At 44.6% G+C, this 16,923-nt stretch overlaps 1 long non-coding RNA gene across 1 annotated transcript in view; it reads right to left on the reverse strand.

Moving 5' to 3' along the window:
• LOC122542632 (uncharacterized) overlaps nt 1-16,923 on the reverse strand; it is a 49,279-nt gene that overhangs the window by 15,398 nt on the left and 16,958 nt on the right. The window contains exon 2 of the long non-coding RNA XR_015754097.1: nt 14,374-14,476. This is a non-coding gene — a long non-coding RNA (uncharacterized LOC122542632). The remainder of the gene's footprint in view (nt 1-14,373; nt 14,477-16,923) is intronic.

Raw genomic sequence — 16,923 nt, forward strand, 5'->3', positions numbered from 1 at the left:
TACATGGACTTCAGTAAGGCGTTTGATAAGTTTTGGTAGGCTGATGGAGAAAGTGAAGTTGCATGTGATCCAAGGTGTACTAGCTAGATGGATAGAGAACTGACTGGGCAACAGGAGACAGAGAGTATTATTGGAAGGGAGTTTCTCAAAATGGAGAACTGTGGCCAGCGGTGTTCCACAGGGATCCGGGCTGGGACCACTGTTGTTTGTGATATACACAAGTGATCTGGAGGAAGGTTTAAGTGGTCTAATTAGCAAGTTTGCAGATGACACTAAGATTGGTGGAGTAGCAGGTAGTAAAGGGGACTGTCAGAGATTACGGCAGAATATAGATAGATTGGAGAGTTGGGCGGAGAAATGTCAAATGGAGTTCAATCTGGTTAGATGCGAGGTGATGCATTTTGGAAGGTCCAAATCCAGGGTGAACTATATGGTAAATGGAAAAGCCCTGAGGAAAATTGACGTACAGAGAGATCTGGGTGTTCAGGTCCATTGTACCCTGAAGGTGGCAGGTTGGTAGAGTGGTCAAGAAAGTATACAGCATGCTTTCCTTCATCGGATGGGGTATTGAGTACAAGAGTTGGCAGGTCATGTTACAGTTGTATAGGACTTTGGTTTGGCCACATTTAGAATAATGTGTACAGTTCTGGTTGCCACATTACCAGGAGGATGTGGATGTTTTGGAGAGGGTGCAGAGAGGTTCACCAGGATGTTGCCTGGTGTAGAAGGTGCTAGCTATGAGGAGAAGTTTAGTAGATTAGGATTATTTTCATTCGAAAGATGGAGGTTGAGGAGGGACCTGGTTGAAGTCTACAAAATCACGAGAAGCTTTTTCCCAGAGTGGGGGACTCAATTACTAGAGGTCATGAGTTCAAGGTGAGAGGGGAAAAGTTTAAGGGAGATATGCGTGGAAAATCCTTTATGCAAAGGTTGGTGGGTGCTTGGAACACTTTGCCAGCGGAGGTGGTAGAGATGGGCACAGTAGTGTCATTTAAGATGTATCTAGACAGAGGGATAGAGGGATACAGAACCTTAGAAAATAGGTGACAGGTTTAGATCGAGGATCTGGATTGGCGCAGGCTTGGAGGGCTGAAGGGCCTGTTCCTGTGCTGTAATGTTTTCTTTGTTCTTGTATAGGGATTTTCCATAATTCCATGTTCCATAATTTACAGACCCCAACCAGCCAGCTGTGTCATTCAGTATTCTTAATCTAAAGATATGGAAGTAAATGTTCTCCCGAGCCCCTCGCAATTTCATTAACACAGACCACACTTCAAAAGGTCCTTTCTTCCTAACGTGGTTCATTTTATTTCATTCCTGAAGAAGGGTTTATGCCCAAAACGTCGATTCTCCTGTTCCTTTGATGCTGCCTGACCTGCTGCGCTTTTCCAGCAGCACATTTTTAAGCTCTGATCTCCAGCATCTGCAGTCCTCACTTTCTCCTGGTTCATTTTATGGGACAGCAATGACGCCAGTTGGTACCTTGTTAAACACAAATATACAAAAACGTGGCACAGACCCATCTGGTTGTGCCAATTATAATACATTTACTGTAAGATACTCTCAGTGGAGTTTACAGTAAACACATGCAGTTAAAGGCATCAGCCATTTGACCTTCGTATCTGCTGAAAGCTCTTCAAAGGATGTTAATTGGTAAACTCACTCTCATCTCTTCTATACAAAGCTGCAACTTTACTTCTGTTGCAATGAGAAAGAATTGCCCTTTCTCTGTACAAAGTTTTACAAAGGTTCTGACTTGCATTGTTGCCACGAGGTTCGATCTATTAGTATTGACAATTTCAGATTGAATTTAGACTCAGATATTTGCAGATTTGCTTGCAACACTCCATCTCATTGTTGTTACAATGCGCCCGAAAGCTTACTTCCTGTACCAAGTCTTTCATCTGTCCCCATATATCCTTATGTTCAATGGCAGTTATTGTCTTAGCATACGTTGGTGAAATCCCTTGTGATGGTTCCTTACTTTAAAGATCCTCAAATAACTGCACAGGGACTGGTATCCTGTCACCAAGTCACCCTGTATTTCCATGTGCATAGTAACTGGGCTCTGACCAGCCAGCTCAGAGCCAGTCCCCAGTTGAGGGGTCTCTCTCTGAATCTCCTGGCTATATCTGTCAGCCAGGGCTCCCTGATTGGCCCAGGTTAACAAACCTCAATCATAGTCAAGGAGATCCACCTGGCCCTATTCCAATCACTATAGATTTTCTCAGCGGCCAGGCATAGTCAGACTCGCTATGCTGAAGGGAAAGTGGGGATCAGTCAGCTGGATAGCTGGTTTAGGATATAGACACCAACTGCGCAGGTTCAATTCCCACACTGGCTGAGTTTACCATGAGGGTCCCAACTCCTCAACCACTCCCCTAGCCTTAAGAGTGGTGACCCTCTGGTTCAACCCAGCAAGAGAAATTGCCCAGGTATGTCTTGCACATAAAAAGCAGGACAAATCCAACCCAGTCAATCACTGTCTCATCAGTCTACTCTCCATCATCAGTAACATGATGGAAGGTGTCACCAACAGTGCTATCAAGCAGCACTGCTCAGTGATGCCCAGTTTGGGTTCCTCCAGGGTCACTCAGCTCCTGACCGCATTACAGCCTTGGTTCACACACGGACTAAAGAGCTGAATTCCAGCGGGGCGCTGGGAATGACAGCCCTTGATATCAAGACTGCATTTGACTGAGTGTGGCATCAAGGAGCCCTCGCAAAACTGGAATCAATAGCTATTAGGGAGCAAATTCTCTACTGGTTAGAATCATACCTAACATATAGGAAGATGGTTGTGGTTGTTGGAGGTCAGTCATCTCAGCTCCAGGAGTCTCTGCAGGAGTTTCTCAGGGTAGTGTCCTCAGCCCAACCATCTTCAGCTGCTCCATCAATGACTTTTCCTCCATCATAAGGTCAGAAGTGCGGATGTTCGCCGATGATTACACAACGTTCAACACCATTCACAACTCCTCAGATACTGTAACAGTCTATGTTCAAATAGAACAAGATCTGGACAATATCCAGGCTTGGGCTGACAAGTGGCAAGCAACATTTGTGCTGTACAAATGCCAGGCAATGACCGTCCCCGGTAACAGACAATCTAACTAAGGCCCCTTGACATTCAATGGTGTTACCATCACTGAATCCCCCACTATCAACATCCTGGACATTATCATTGACCAGAAACTCAACTGGACTCACCACATAAACACAGAGGCTACAAGAGCAGGTCAGTGACTCGGAATACTGATGTATATGACTCACCTCCTGACTCCCCAACCATCTACAAGGCACAAGTCAGGGCTGTGACAGAATACTCCCCACTTGCCTGGGTGGGGGTACAGCTCCAACATTCAAGGAGTGTGACGCCATCCAAGACAAAGCAACTTGATTATCACTACATCCACAAATGTCTACGCCCTCCACCACCAATGCTCAGTAACAGCTGTGTGTACAATCGACACGATGCATGGCAGAACTTCACCAAAGATCCTCAGATAGTATCTTTCAAACCATGACCACTTCTATCTAGGAGAACAAGGGCAGCAGATACATGGCACCACCACCAACTGCAATTTCCCCTCCAAACCACGCACCACGCTGAATTGGAAACACATCCACTCATTCATGTCGATGTGTCAGAATCTGGAATTCCCTCCCTCAGGGCATTGTGGATCTACCTACAGCACATGGACTGCGGCGCTTCAAGAAGGCAGCTCACCACCACCTTCTCAAGGGGCAACAAGGGACAGGCAATAAATGCTGGGCCCAGCCAGCAATGCTCACGTCCCAGAGAGAATAAATTTAAAAAAAAATCCTGTCCACTCATCTCCTTTTGCTGTCCTTGCTTGGTCTGGTCTTTGGTGTGACTCCAGACCAATAGCAATGTGTTTGACTGCTTTCTGAAATGGCCTCACAAAGCACTCAGTTCAAAGGCAATTAGGAATGGGCAATAAATGTTGGTCTTGCTTCATCAATCTCCAATGAAAGAATAAAACAAACCAAAAACCCACACCAATACATTGCCAATGAAAAACTTTCAGGAAAGGGACACAGTGCTAAAGGCAGATTAATATCGCCGGGTGGGAAACATTGACGGAGGGACGATGATTTCTTGGGGGTGAACATGCATGAATCACATAGACATGATTTTAAGAATCAAGAGTGTTCTGATTTCGAAAACAATCACCACAGGAAAGAAACAGAGGATTGAGATAGGAATTTCAGTCTCAAAGGCACAATCTGAGATCAGTGCTATATGTACACCTGAAAGCAACAAACTTAGATTCTGTCGTGTTTGTAGTTCTATGTCACTTAAACATAGAACATAGAACATTGCAGTTGCTTCTGGAATAATGCGATATTTCCGTTCGCATGTGATCTTGCATTATAAGAAAATTGCTCAATAGTCACACCCCATTTAAACTAATGGAGCCTGAATTGCATTATAATCAATACAGGTAAGGAAAGTTTCCATTCTACAATTAATAGTCTAAATTCTTCAATCGCATTAAAGCCAATTCGTGATGAAGAAACATGCATTATAGCAGAACTGGCTCTACAGCACAGGAACAGGCCATTTGGACCCCATCATGTTGTGCCGAAAATGATGCCAAATTAAACTAATCCCTTTTACCTGCCCTTGGTCCATATCCGTCCATTCCTTGCATATTTGTGTGATTTTATTTGATTTGCTTTAATATTGCCACACGTACCTAAGTACAGTGAAACCTTCTGTGTGCCGTACAGGCAGATCGTAATGTACAAAGATATAAAGATCATAGGGTAATTGAACAGAGTGAGAGGTTACTCCTGCAAAGAAGATGTAGGGAATGCAAGATCAACATTAGGTTTAAAATTTGGGAGGTCCATTCAGAGATCTACTAACAGCAGGGAAGAGGCTGTTCTTGAACCTGTTGGTGCTTGCGTTTGGACTTTTGTATCTGCTGCCATACAGAAGAGGTTGGAAGAGATTATAACTGGGGTTGGAGGGGTCTTTGATGATGTTGGCTGCCTTCCTGAGACAGTGAGAAGTGTAGATGGAGCCAATGGATGGCTTCCGTGAAGGACTGAGCTGTGTTCACAATTCTCTTGCCATACTTAGTCATGATGCATCCAGATAGAATGCTTTCTCTGGTGTGTCTGTAAAAGTTAGTGAGGGTCCTTATGGACATGTACTTATCTAAAAGCCCCTGAAACACCCATATCATATCTACCACCCCTGGCAGTGTGTTTCAGCCTCATACCACGCTCTGTATAAAAAAACGTGCCCTTCAAATCTCCTTTGAACTTTCCTTCTGTCACCAAAAGGTGGTGCATTGTATTAAATGAAAGAATAAATTATGGAAGCTGGAAATCTGAAACAAAAACTGAATTTGCTGGAGATATTCAACAGGTCTGGTTGCGTCTGTGGAGAGAGGAAGCATAGTGATCCTTCATCAAAACAACACAATGCATCACATTTTCTGATTGTGAGAGAGGTTTTGGTCCAATGCTTGCTTGTGTTTATTTCAGGGCTGTCAGAGATGGAGATTACCCCTTTTACCTGTCCTACCCTGTCTGAGAGGAAATGTCCTCTGCAGGTTGGTGCTGTTGAGAAAGTGAAAGGGATGGAGTTCTGGAGGGCAGTGTTAATTTGGTAACATTATGCGTCATCACCACATTTCAAAACACCCTGGGCGTTGACGCAGATTGGATTTCATTCTACAACTGTCCCAGAAAAATATCTAGTTTTCACTCGAATGGTTAAACTATTCCTCCAAGCTGTTCTGAGTTACATTGCAGACTAATTACTTGAGATTACATTGTGGCCCCAGGAACTGTTTGTTATGTTTTAACTTCCAGAGTGATGATATCATCAGAGAAAAAAAACAAATTGCTCATGGCTCTGATATCTGTTTATCTGCTGTTTATAGGTTAATGGGGCTTCGTCTGACAATGGTATGAAAATGACCATCTGGTACTTTGCAAACTGCCTTCAATTCCTTACATTCTGTTTACATCACATTCCAGATCCCCTCAGCTGTGTGACCAAGTACTGCCATATAGCGTGCAGAGGCTCACTTAAGTTTAATTCGTCTGAAGTTTAAATAGCCGAGGATCAATTTGTGTCAAGTTAAGGTGAGCATTCGCTACTCTAAGGCAGAAAGTGCAAAGTTTAAATCCCACTTCGGACTGTTTCCAGAGAGTCGAAACTGAAGATTCATGGATGGTACATTTGGTATTTCTGTTGAGGTCATTTGTCAGCACGCTGTTGTACTGCAGTGAGAGCGAGGCTGCATCATTGACATGTAAGAATGCAAGGGAGCTCCACAGCAATATCTCTGCTACATTCTCGGGATTCTGGAAGAGGACCATTGACCAAACATGGGTGTTCCTTTTGAAGCCAGCTCTCTGAGCATTCAGACTAAACCTCTTCAAAATCAACTACAATGGACTGAACATTGCGTCCAGATCCCTGAGTAATGCACTAGCTCCTGTTTTCCCAACCCTTAAATGGCCAGTGTTCCAAAGGGGGACAAAGAAAAGGTTACAAAGACACTCTCAAGCTCTCCTTGAAATATAATTGCATTGAGGTGAGAGGCTACAAGAGAAGGTCAGAAGCTAGTTATTTTGTGACTAGTAACTCAGCCCTGACTCCCCAAAGCCTGTCCAGCATCTACAAGGCACAAGTCAGGAGTGTGATGGAATACTCCCCACTTGCCTGGATGAGTGCAGCTCCAACAACACTCAAGAAGCTTGGCGCTATCCAGGACAAAGCAGCTACATTTAATTGGCAACCATCCCTTTCCTCTACCACCAATGCTCAGTAGGGGCAGTGTGTACTATCTACATTAGCACTACCCAAAAGATCCTCAGACAGTATCTTCCATGAGCAAGAGGGAGAGGCTGAATAGGCTGGGGCTATTTTCCCTGGCACATTGGAGGCTGAGGGGTGACGCCATAGAGGTTTATAAAATCATGGGGGGACCTGGATAGGGTGAATATTGAAGGTCATTCCCCCAGGGTAGGAGAGTCCAAAGCTAGATGGCATAGGTTTAAGGTGTGAGGGAAATGACACAAAAAAGACCGAAGGGGCAACATTTTCATACAGTGGGTGGTGCGTATATGGAATGAGCTGCCAGAGGAAGCAGTGGAGGTTGGTACAATTACAACATTTAGAAGGTATCTGGATGGGGAGATGAATAGGAAGGATTTAGAGGGATGAGTCAAGAGCTGGCAAATAGGACTAGATTAGGTTAGGATATCTGGTCGGCATGGATGAGTTGGATCGAAGAGTCTATGACTGTATGACCGCGTCAATCTAGACGGACAAAGGCAGCAGATACATGAAAACACCACCCACCTGCAAGTTCCTGACTTGGAAATTTATTGCCATTCCTTCACTGTCATTGGATCAAAATCCTGGAATTCCCTCCCTAACAGCATTGTGGGTCCAACTGCAGGATATGAACTGCACCAGTTCAGGAAGGCAGCTTACTAACACCTTCGCAAGGGCAACCAGAGATGGGCAATAAATGCTGTACCAGCCAGCGATGCCCACATCCTGCAAGTGAATAAACAAAAGTTTGCGACCAAACATCACGGAGATGATAGTGTAATGGTATTATCGCTAGGCCATTAACCCTGAGACTCAGGTAATATTCTTTGTATTCTCCCATGGCAGTTAGTGGTGTTTAAATTCAACAAAAAGAAAATCTGGAACCAACCATCTGGTTAACTAATGCCCTTTAGGTAAGGAAACTGCAATCCTTACCTGATTAGATTAGATTTGATTCCCTACAGTGTGGAAACAGGCCCTGCAGCCCAACAAGTCCACACCGACCCTCCGAAGAGTAACCCAAGACCCATTTCCCTCTGACAAATGCACCGAACACTTTGGGCAATTTAGCATGGCCTGCACATCTTTGGATTGTGGGAGAAAACCAGATCACCCGGAGGAAACCCACGCAGACACGGGGAAAACGTGCAACCTCCACACAGACAGTTGCCCGAGGCTGGGATCAAACCTGGGTCCCTGGTGCTGTGAGGCAGCAGTGCTAACCACTGAGCCAGTGTGCTGCACCATCTGGCTTGGTCTACATGTGACTCCAGACCCAGAGCTATGTGATTGACACTTGACTGCCCTTGGAAATGGCCCTTGCAAATAATTCAGTTCATGAGCAATTCGAGATGGGCAATGAATGATGCTGAAATCTTGGAGAAACAATTGGAAATGTAAAATTGCCAGTGGCTAACAGGACCTCCAGTAGCAACGGTGACAAGCTGCAAGTGCAGTTGGAGCAGTCAAATAATCTGCTTACTGGACAAAAGAGTGTTTTTGACAGCGGGGAAGGTGCCTATAGGTAAGGGTAGCAGAGAGATAAAGGATCCCTCAATCCATTGTGACCCACAAGCGCCCATCCATAAACGTATGTTAAATAAATCCTGATTCACCCTTAATTTCCCTTCCTGTTTGTAACGACCTGATGCCAGTGGAAATGAGTCCCTATTTCATGATCTTTGAGCCATCCATGTGATCAAATCTCATGTTATAAGCCATTCAAGATACTGACACAGAGTATCCCTGATACTCCCGGCTAGCAACATGGAGAAGTTGTATCAGGTCACAGTAAATAATTATTATCAAGTTGAATGTGTCACCATGGTGTGCACATGTGATACCAACCCAATGCCAATGTGCGGCTGGGCAGATAGCTGCTTCCATCCTTTTTTTCTGACCTGAGTCTGTAGAGCCTACTTGGTTCGAAAGTGATAGAAACAAAATGATCTTAAATACATTTATTTCATGGTAGCAACCAGGTACCAGTTACATTAATGAGGTAGACTATTGTAACTATTGGGAGAACTAGGATAAGAGATCCGGCCCCCTTGAGATACGAAGATGTTCTGTCTTTGCCCACACCACTCCTGATGACTTTGCCATAATGTATTCTTCTGCATTAACCCTTTTAGAGCCATTACCTTATGCAACATCCAGGGCTGATTTGACACAATTTGGAGAGTGTCTGGCCAACTTTCACCTTCCCTCAGCATCACTTGGAGATTACAGTTGGTCCTGAGTTTGCCCTCCCTGGACAGTCCAGAAACAAAACAACGGCGACTTGCTGTATTGATGTACCACCTTAAATGGGATAATGTGCCCCGAGTTACTCCACACGAGTGTTATCACCAAGCTGTTGCATAAGGGGGTTGGTCTAAAAAGGCCGTGTCTCCAGACACCCCGAATGGTTCACAAATGGAAGGTTCTGCACGTGCTCACTTTGTGAACCTGCCTGCCAGTAAAAAACATGGCGGCGCCCAAATAAGCACAACCAATGTGAGTCACAGGGCAGGATAATATCCCACTGGCAGTACTGGTGCATGACCATTTTGAATGTGTACTGAGAGCATTTCAAGATGTGAGCAGACATCAATAGCATTGGATTAACTCAGTGAATGTAAAGTCAATGACCTTTCTCTGGAAGGAGCTGGCCAGTTTATTGTTAATTTTCCATTGTTAAAAAAATCTTTTTTATTCAGCCATGGGATATGGGTACCACTGGCTTTATTTATAGCATCGCTGTAATTGCCTTTGAGAAGGTGGTGGTGACTCCATTTACACTTCCCGCTGTTTTGGGAAGGCAGCCAACATCATCAAAGACCCCTCCCACCCTGGTTATAATCTCTTCTGACCTCTCCCATCAGGCAGAAGATACAAAAATGTAAACACACGAACTAACAGATTCAAGAACAGCTTCCTCCCTGCTTTTGTTAGACTTCTGAATGGATCCCTCAAATTTTAAATTAATGTTGATCTCGCTGTTTGTGCATCTTCTCTGCAGCTGTCACATTGTATTCCTCGCTCTGTTCTATTATCTTGTGTGGTATGACCTGACTGTATTGCACACAAAACAAAAATGTTCACTGTTCCCAGGTACAAGTGACAATAATAACCCATATCAAATCAAAAACATCCCAATACAGTATGTGCCCATTGTCGGGGAGGGTGTTGGGACAACCAGCTGTGAGGCTGCAGGCTTCAAGGCAGCAATGGGGACTGGTGAGCTCAGACAGACAGGAACACACGTTCACAAACCTCCCCACCTTCCCCCATACTCTCGGAGGTCTCTCTCCCCAACCCCTCTGGAGCTCTCATGTGGGGCTTACCATCATTTTCAAGCCTCAAAGTGCAGTGGGGAGGTGGAAAGATTGGGAAACACTGCCCTAGGCTCAGGAACACTCTTCCCCCATTGCAGCCCCTCACAGCCCAGTCACCTGTCTAACTCTCAAACCAAACTCTCTGTCTCGTTCTTGGCTGCCTCCCCGAGTCAACTCATGGAGCTCAGTGTCCCATTTTGCCTCGTATCACTGTCCTGTAGGCACTTGGGGTGTTTGATTATCTTCAAGGCATTAGGCAAATGCAAGTTGTTGTTGAGAGATGGGAAGATTTAAGGAGGGAATTCTATAGCTCGGACTGGATGTCTGATGTTGCCAATAGTGAGAGGGAATGACAGCAGTGAGTGCATAATTGGGAATCACTTCCTAGCCTGTAAACGGTACAACCCAAAGGCCAGAGGACTGTAGATACACTGAAGTACCACCCAGCTCCTGCCAATTCTCCTCTAGGGCCACACACCCATACACTCACATGCACACACTCACACTCATACAGACAGACGGACACACATATACAGACATACACTCACACATATACACGGACACAGATGCACTCATCCAAACAGATACACACAAACACCCACATTAGATTAGATTAGATTACTTAAGGTGTGGAAACAGGCCCTTCGGCCCAATAAGTCCACACCGACCCGCTGAAGCGCAACCCACCCAGACCCATTCCCCTACATTTACCCCTACACACAACACTACGGAAAATTTAGCATGGCCAATTCACCTAACCTGGACATCTTTGGACTGTGGGAGGAAACCAGAGCACCCGGAGGAAACCCACGCAGAAAATGTGCAAACTCCACATGGAATTGCCTGAGGCGGGAATTGAATCCAGTCTTTGGCGCTGTGAGGCAGCAGTGCTAACCACTGTGCCACCGTGCCACCAACTCATACAAACTCTCACATACATACACAGACACTCGGACACACACACACACACATTCCTTCAATGTCGCTGGGTCAAAATACTTGAATACCCTTCCTAACTGCCCAGTAGGTACACCAACCCCACACAGTGCCACCTTCTCAAGGACAACACAGAATGGCCAAGAAATGCTGGCCCAGCCAGGAACACCCATATCCGACATATAAATAAAAGAAATGAACAACAGAGGAGCTTGACTGGTGTTAGCATTGGGAACGGTGAAGGTAATAGCACACATCAGCTGAGGTGTGTTGACTGTGAAGGGTTAAACGGTGTGAGAATGCTCAGGATATGGACCATTGATCAGATGTAGTAGGGGATAAACTCAGCTCACTAATTGGATTGAAGCAGAGTGAACATCAGACTATGTTTTGGGTTCATTGAGATTTTTTCCATCTTAATTACTACCTTGCAACAGGCCATACAATGCCATTTGGTAGATATACAAACAAGAGCAATTAGGGTTTATAATGAACAGAAGGCGATATTCCATAACAGATTACAGAGACCCCTGTGAAGCTGCTCCGTGTATTGATGGATTGTGGAATGGATTTCTGAAAACATTGGATAAATCCTTTTTCCTCTCTGTCTCTTGCAGGTTGCAGCCCCCAAGTTATCATCAAGAGTTTGCTCCTATAAACCTCCAGTTCTGACCTGCCTGTTACAGGAATGATATTATTAAAGCTGGAGAGGGTTCAGAACAGATTTAGAACAGAGAAAATAAAACATTACAGTGCAGTACAGGCACCTCAGCCCTCGATGTTGCGCTAACCTGTGAAACCAATCTGAAGCCCATCTAACCTACAATATTCCGTTTTCATCCATATGTTTATCCAATGACCATTTAAATGCCCTTAAAGTTGGCAAGTCTACTACTGTTGTAGGCAGGGCATTCAATGCCTCTATTACTCTCTGAGTAAAGAAACTACCTCTGACATCTGTCCTATATTGATCACCTCTCAATTTAAAGTTATGTCCCCTTGTGCTAGCCATCACCATCCGAGGAAAAAGGCTCTCACTGTCCACCCTATCTAACCCTCTGATTATCTTATATGTCTCAATTAAGTCGCCTCTCAACCTTCTTCTTTCTAACTAAAACAGCCTCAGGTCCCTCAGCCTTTCCTCATAAGACATTCCCTCCATACCAGGCAACATCCTAGTAAATCTCCTCTGAACACTTTCCAAAGCTTCTACATCCTTCCTATAATGCGGCGACCAGAATTGTACGCAATACTCCAAGTGCAGCCGCACCAGTGTTTTGTATAGCTGCAGCATGACCTCATGGCTCTGAAACTCAGTCCCTCTACCAATAAAAGCTAACACACTGTATGCCTTCTTAACAACCCTATCAACATGGGTGGCAACTTTTAGGGATCTATACGCATGGACACCGAGATCTCTCTGCTCATCCACACTACCAAGTACCTTACCATTAGCCCAGGACTCTGCATTCCTGTTGCTCCTTTGAAAGTGAATCACCTCACAGTTTTCCACATTAAACTCCATTTGCCACCTCTCAGCCCAGCTCTGCAGCTTATCTATGCCCCCCTGTAACCCATAACATCCTTCAGCACTATCCACAACTCACCGACCTTAGTGTCATCCACATGTTTACTAACCTATCCTTCTATGTCTTCATCCAGATAATTTATAAAAATGACAAACAGCAATGGCTCCAACACAGATCTTTATGGCACACCACTGGTAACTGAGCACCAGGATGAACATTTCCCATCAACCATCACCCTCTGTCTTCTTTCAGCTAGCCAATTTCTGATCCAAACCACTAACTCGCCCTCAATTCCATGTCTCCATATTTTGTGCAGTAGCCTACCATGGGGAACCTTATCAAATGCCTTACTGGAAATCCATATACACCACATCAACCATTTTACCCTCATCCACCTGTTTGGTCACCTTCTCAAAGAATTCAATAAGATTTGTGAGGTATGACTTACCCTTCACAAAACCGTGTTAACTATCCCTAATCAACTTATTCCTATTGGGATGATTATAAATCCTATCTCTTATAAAGCTACCTTTCCAACTGAGGAATTGTCATAGAATCATACAGCACAGAAACAGACCCTTCAGTCCAACCAATCCATGCTGACTAAAATCCCAAACTAAACTAGTACCACCTGCCTGTGCTTGGCCCATATCCTTCAAAATCTTTTCTATTCACGCACTTATCCAAATGTCTTTTAAATGTTGTAACTGTACACGCATCCACCACTTCCTCTAGACGTTCATTCCCCACATGAACCACCCTCTGTGTAAAAAAGTTGCCCCTCATGTCTTTTTTAAATCTTTCTCCTCTCATCTATTCTGGGAAAGCCCCTGGAGAGGGTGAAGGAGCAACTTGCTGCATTTTCCAACTAAGCTCCAGCTGTCGAGCGGAGATTCTTGCCAAGCAGCGGTGAGATGCCCGTTGGCACAAATTCATGCTTGCTGTTACTCCATTACGATACAGCTTCCTATCCTACAGCGTTGCGGAGAGAAATCCCAATGCCCAGAATTCCAAATCCGCAAATCTAAGTAGGTACATGGGTGACTCCAGCTGCTCCTCTGGACCGCCACCTTGGATAGCCAGCAACAAGGTCTCCGGGTGGGCCTAGACCGCATGCCTCCTCCTCACCATAGAATCCTTACGGTGTGGAAACAGGCCTTTTGGCCCAACAAAACCACACTAACCCTCCGAAGAGTCACCCACCTAGACCCATTCCCCTACACGATTACTCTACATTTACCCCTAACTAATGCACCTAATCTAGATTTGGAGGAGTCGGTGTTCGAAAGCTAGTGCTTCCAACTAAACCTGTTGGACTATAACCTGGTGTTGGGTGATTTTTAAACTTTATGCACCTAATCAACACATCCCTGAACACTATGGGGCAATTGAGCATGGCCAATTCATCTAACCTGCACATCTTTGGACTGTGGGAGGAAACCGGAGCACCCGGAGGAAACCCACATAGATGTGGGGAGAAAGTGCAAACTCCACACTGACAGTCGCCTGAGGTTGGAATTGAACCCAGGTCCCTGATGCTGTGAGACAGTAGTGCTAACCACTGAGCCACTGTGCTGTCCTATGTTGAAGATTTGTTGGATGCTGGCATTGGATAACCCACTCAGAACCCTCATGAGACCTCTCCTTGGTACAACGCTTCCAGGTGCCACTTTGGACAACAAGCACTTTTACCTGCCCTTGGTCCAAACAGCATCTCGGGGCTGTTCCTTACTCAAGTAGAGTTCACTCAAGTAGCACCTACCTGCAAATCCACAGCATCCCTGCTTTGCCTTGCTATGCCACAGATTGCCATAGGTATGGAGTCACATGTAGGCCAGACCAGGTAAGGATGGCAGTTTCCTTCCCTAAAGGACATTAATGAACCAGATAGGATTTTCCTGATAATGGTTTCACGGTCATCATTAGATTCTTAATTCCACATTTTTATTGTATTCAAATTCCTCCATCTGCCATGGCAGGATTTGAACACAGGTTCCCCTGGGTCTCTGGATGAAATACTGAAGTGATAATACCACAATGCCATCACACTCCTACTTTTTAATTGAAAAGGTGACTCAACATCATCCCTCAGGGCAACTAGGGACAGGGAACAAACCCAGAGGAAAAAGACCAATTAAGGATCATGAAGGAGGTGTTTGGTAGACTTGCCATTATTGGGCAGTACGTTGAGTTAAGAGGTCATGTTGTGGCTGTACAGGACATTGGTTCGGCAACTTTTGGAATACTGCGTTCAATTCTGGTTTCCCTGCTGTAGGAAGGAAGTTGTTCAACTGGGCAGGGTTCAGAAAAGGTTTACAAAGATGTTGCCAGGTTCGGATTGTTTGAGCTATTCGGAGAGGCTGAATAGGCTGGTGCATCAGAGATGGAGGGTGACATTATATGGAGGTTTATAAAATCTTGAGGGGCTTGGATAGGTTGAATAGTAAAGCTCTCTTCCCCAGGGTAGTGGAGTCCAAAACTAGAGGGCATAGGTTTAAGGTGAGAGGAGAAAGGTTTAAAAGGGGACCTAAGGGGCAAAGTTTTCATGCAGAGGGTGGTGCATATGTGGAATGAACTGCCAGAGGAGACTGGTACAACGACAACATTAAAAAGGCATCTGCACTGATACGTGAATAGGAAGGGATATGGACCAATTGCAGGCAAATAGGAATAGATTAATTTCGGATATCTGGTCAGCATTGATGAGATGGGCCGAAGGGTCTGTTTCCTTGCTGTACATCTCTATGACTCTCCAATTTTAAAAAGAAAGCTAATACTTGGAATTGGAACTACTGGAGCTCTGTTTTATGGAGTACAAGACAATTTGGATGTCTCCTTGGCTGGTTTTACAGGTTTTTCCGGGGAATTCCTGTCTCACCATGAAAGCTGATGTCCCAGGAGTGATTTGAAAAAAGAAGAATCGATGAATTTAATGAAAATAAACATTTCAGTTATACCTTTGTCTGTCATGAATTTCAACAGCCATCATATTGTGATCTTCATAGCGTCAAATACAATCTCTCCTTTCTTTCTGATTAGGGCTATTAAGTTGCCTCACTGAGGTTTCAGTTAACAGAGTAACCGCTCTCATAACTAAAGGCTTTATGCTCAGCTGAGCCCCGTTCACTTATTCCTTTCAGCTATTGCCAACCAGCTCTCCTGGACGTGCTTGTAGTGCCTCTCAGCCTAGTTTCGCTGCAACTCTCTGAAGATTATTCATTTCAGCAAGTTCCTAGTCATGGATGGAGAGAAATTAAAAGTGTTTGGGAATGTTGCATCTGGTGCTGAAGACAAAAGGAAAATATGAGGCAGTTGTTGAAATGAAAAATAGATCGAGGCGTGTGTTTATTTCTCAAACTATTCTTTTGAACCATTCAGCTTGACATGAGTTGTAGCTAAGATTGAGTTACCTAATACCGGACTCCACTCAATGCACATTATTCAGTTTCATTTTCTTCCCATTTGATGGATGATTTGATGGATGAGAGACTGGAATTCTTTCCAACTGTTTAGCATTGAACGGTATTAGAGATAACCTCCAGAGCCCAGCACTGAACGCTTCAAATACAGCGTCAGCTTTAAAGGTTCTGAGTTCAAGTCCTGCTCCAGGGAGTTGAGTTTGCAATTCCCAGTTCTGAGCCAATTTCTATCTTCCATGTATCACGTATAGAACCTTTTTGCTTGTATACTGTGTTGAGCAGCTGTACTTTTGAATACAGACAGTTATAGAGTCATAGAGATGTACAGTATGGAAACAGACCCGTTGGTCCAACCCGTCTATGCCGACCAGATATCCCAACCCAATCTAGTCCCAAGTTAAAAATCACACAACACCAGGTTATAGTCCAACAGGTTTAATTGGAAGCACACTAGCTTTCGGAGCGACGCTCCTTCATCAGGTGATAGTCAGATGTCTGTGTCAATATGTGCAATCTTCTTGGAGATCCTCTCCACTTCTAGACCCACCTGCCAGCACCTGGCCCATATCCCTCCAAACCCTTCGTATTCATATACCCATCCAGATGCCTCTTAAATGTTGCAATTGTACCAGCCTCCACCACTTCCTCTGGCAGCTCATTTCCATACACGTTCTTCTATAAAGCGATGGTTGTGTTCTTGTGCAACCCCATATTATAGAAAAATCATGCTTTAAAAGTGTTGGTGATGTAAATGTGTCACAGCCAACACACGTTCACTCTTTAGAAACAGTGTCCCCAACTTGTTAGTCATGTTACAGCAAATTTGCGTTAATGAAATGCACGTTATAGCAGAACGACCTGTACCAAATATGGCATTTGTTAACTTGTATACC

This window comes from Chiloscyllium plagiosum, unplaced genomic scaffold (assembly GCF_037043375.1).
Source record: "Chiloscyllium plagiosum isolate Xiang-an unplaced genomic scaffold, Cpla_swu_hap1 HiC_scaffold_42, whole genome shotgun sequence".
NCBI lineage: Eukaryota > Metazoa > Chordata > Chondrichthyes > Orectolobiformes > Hemiscylliidae > Chiloscyllium > Chiloscyllium plagiosum.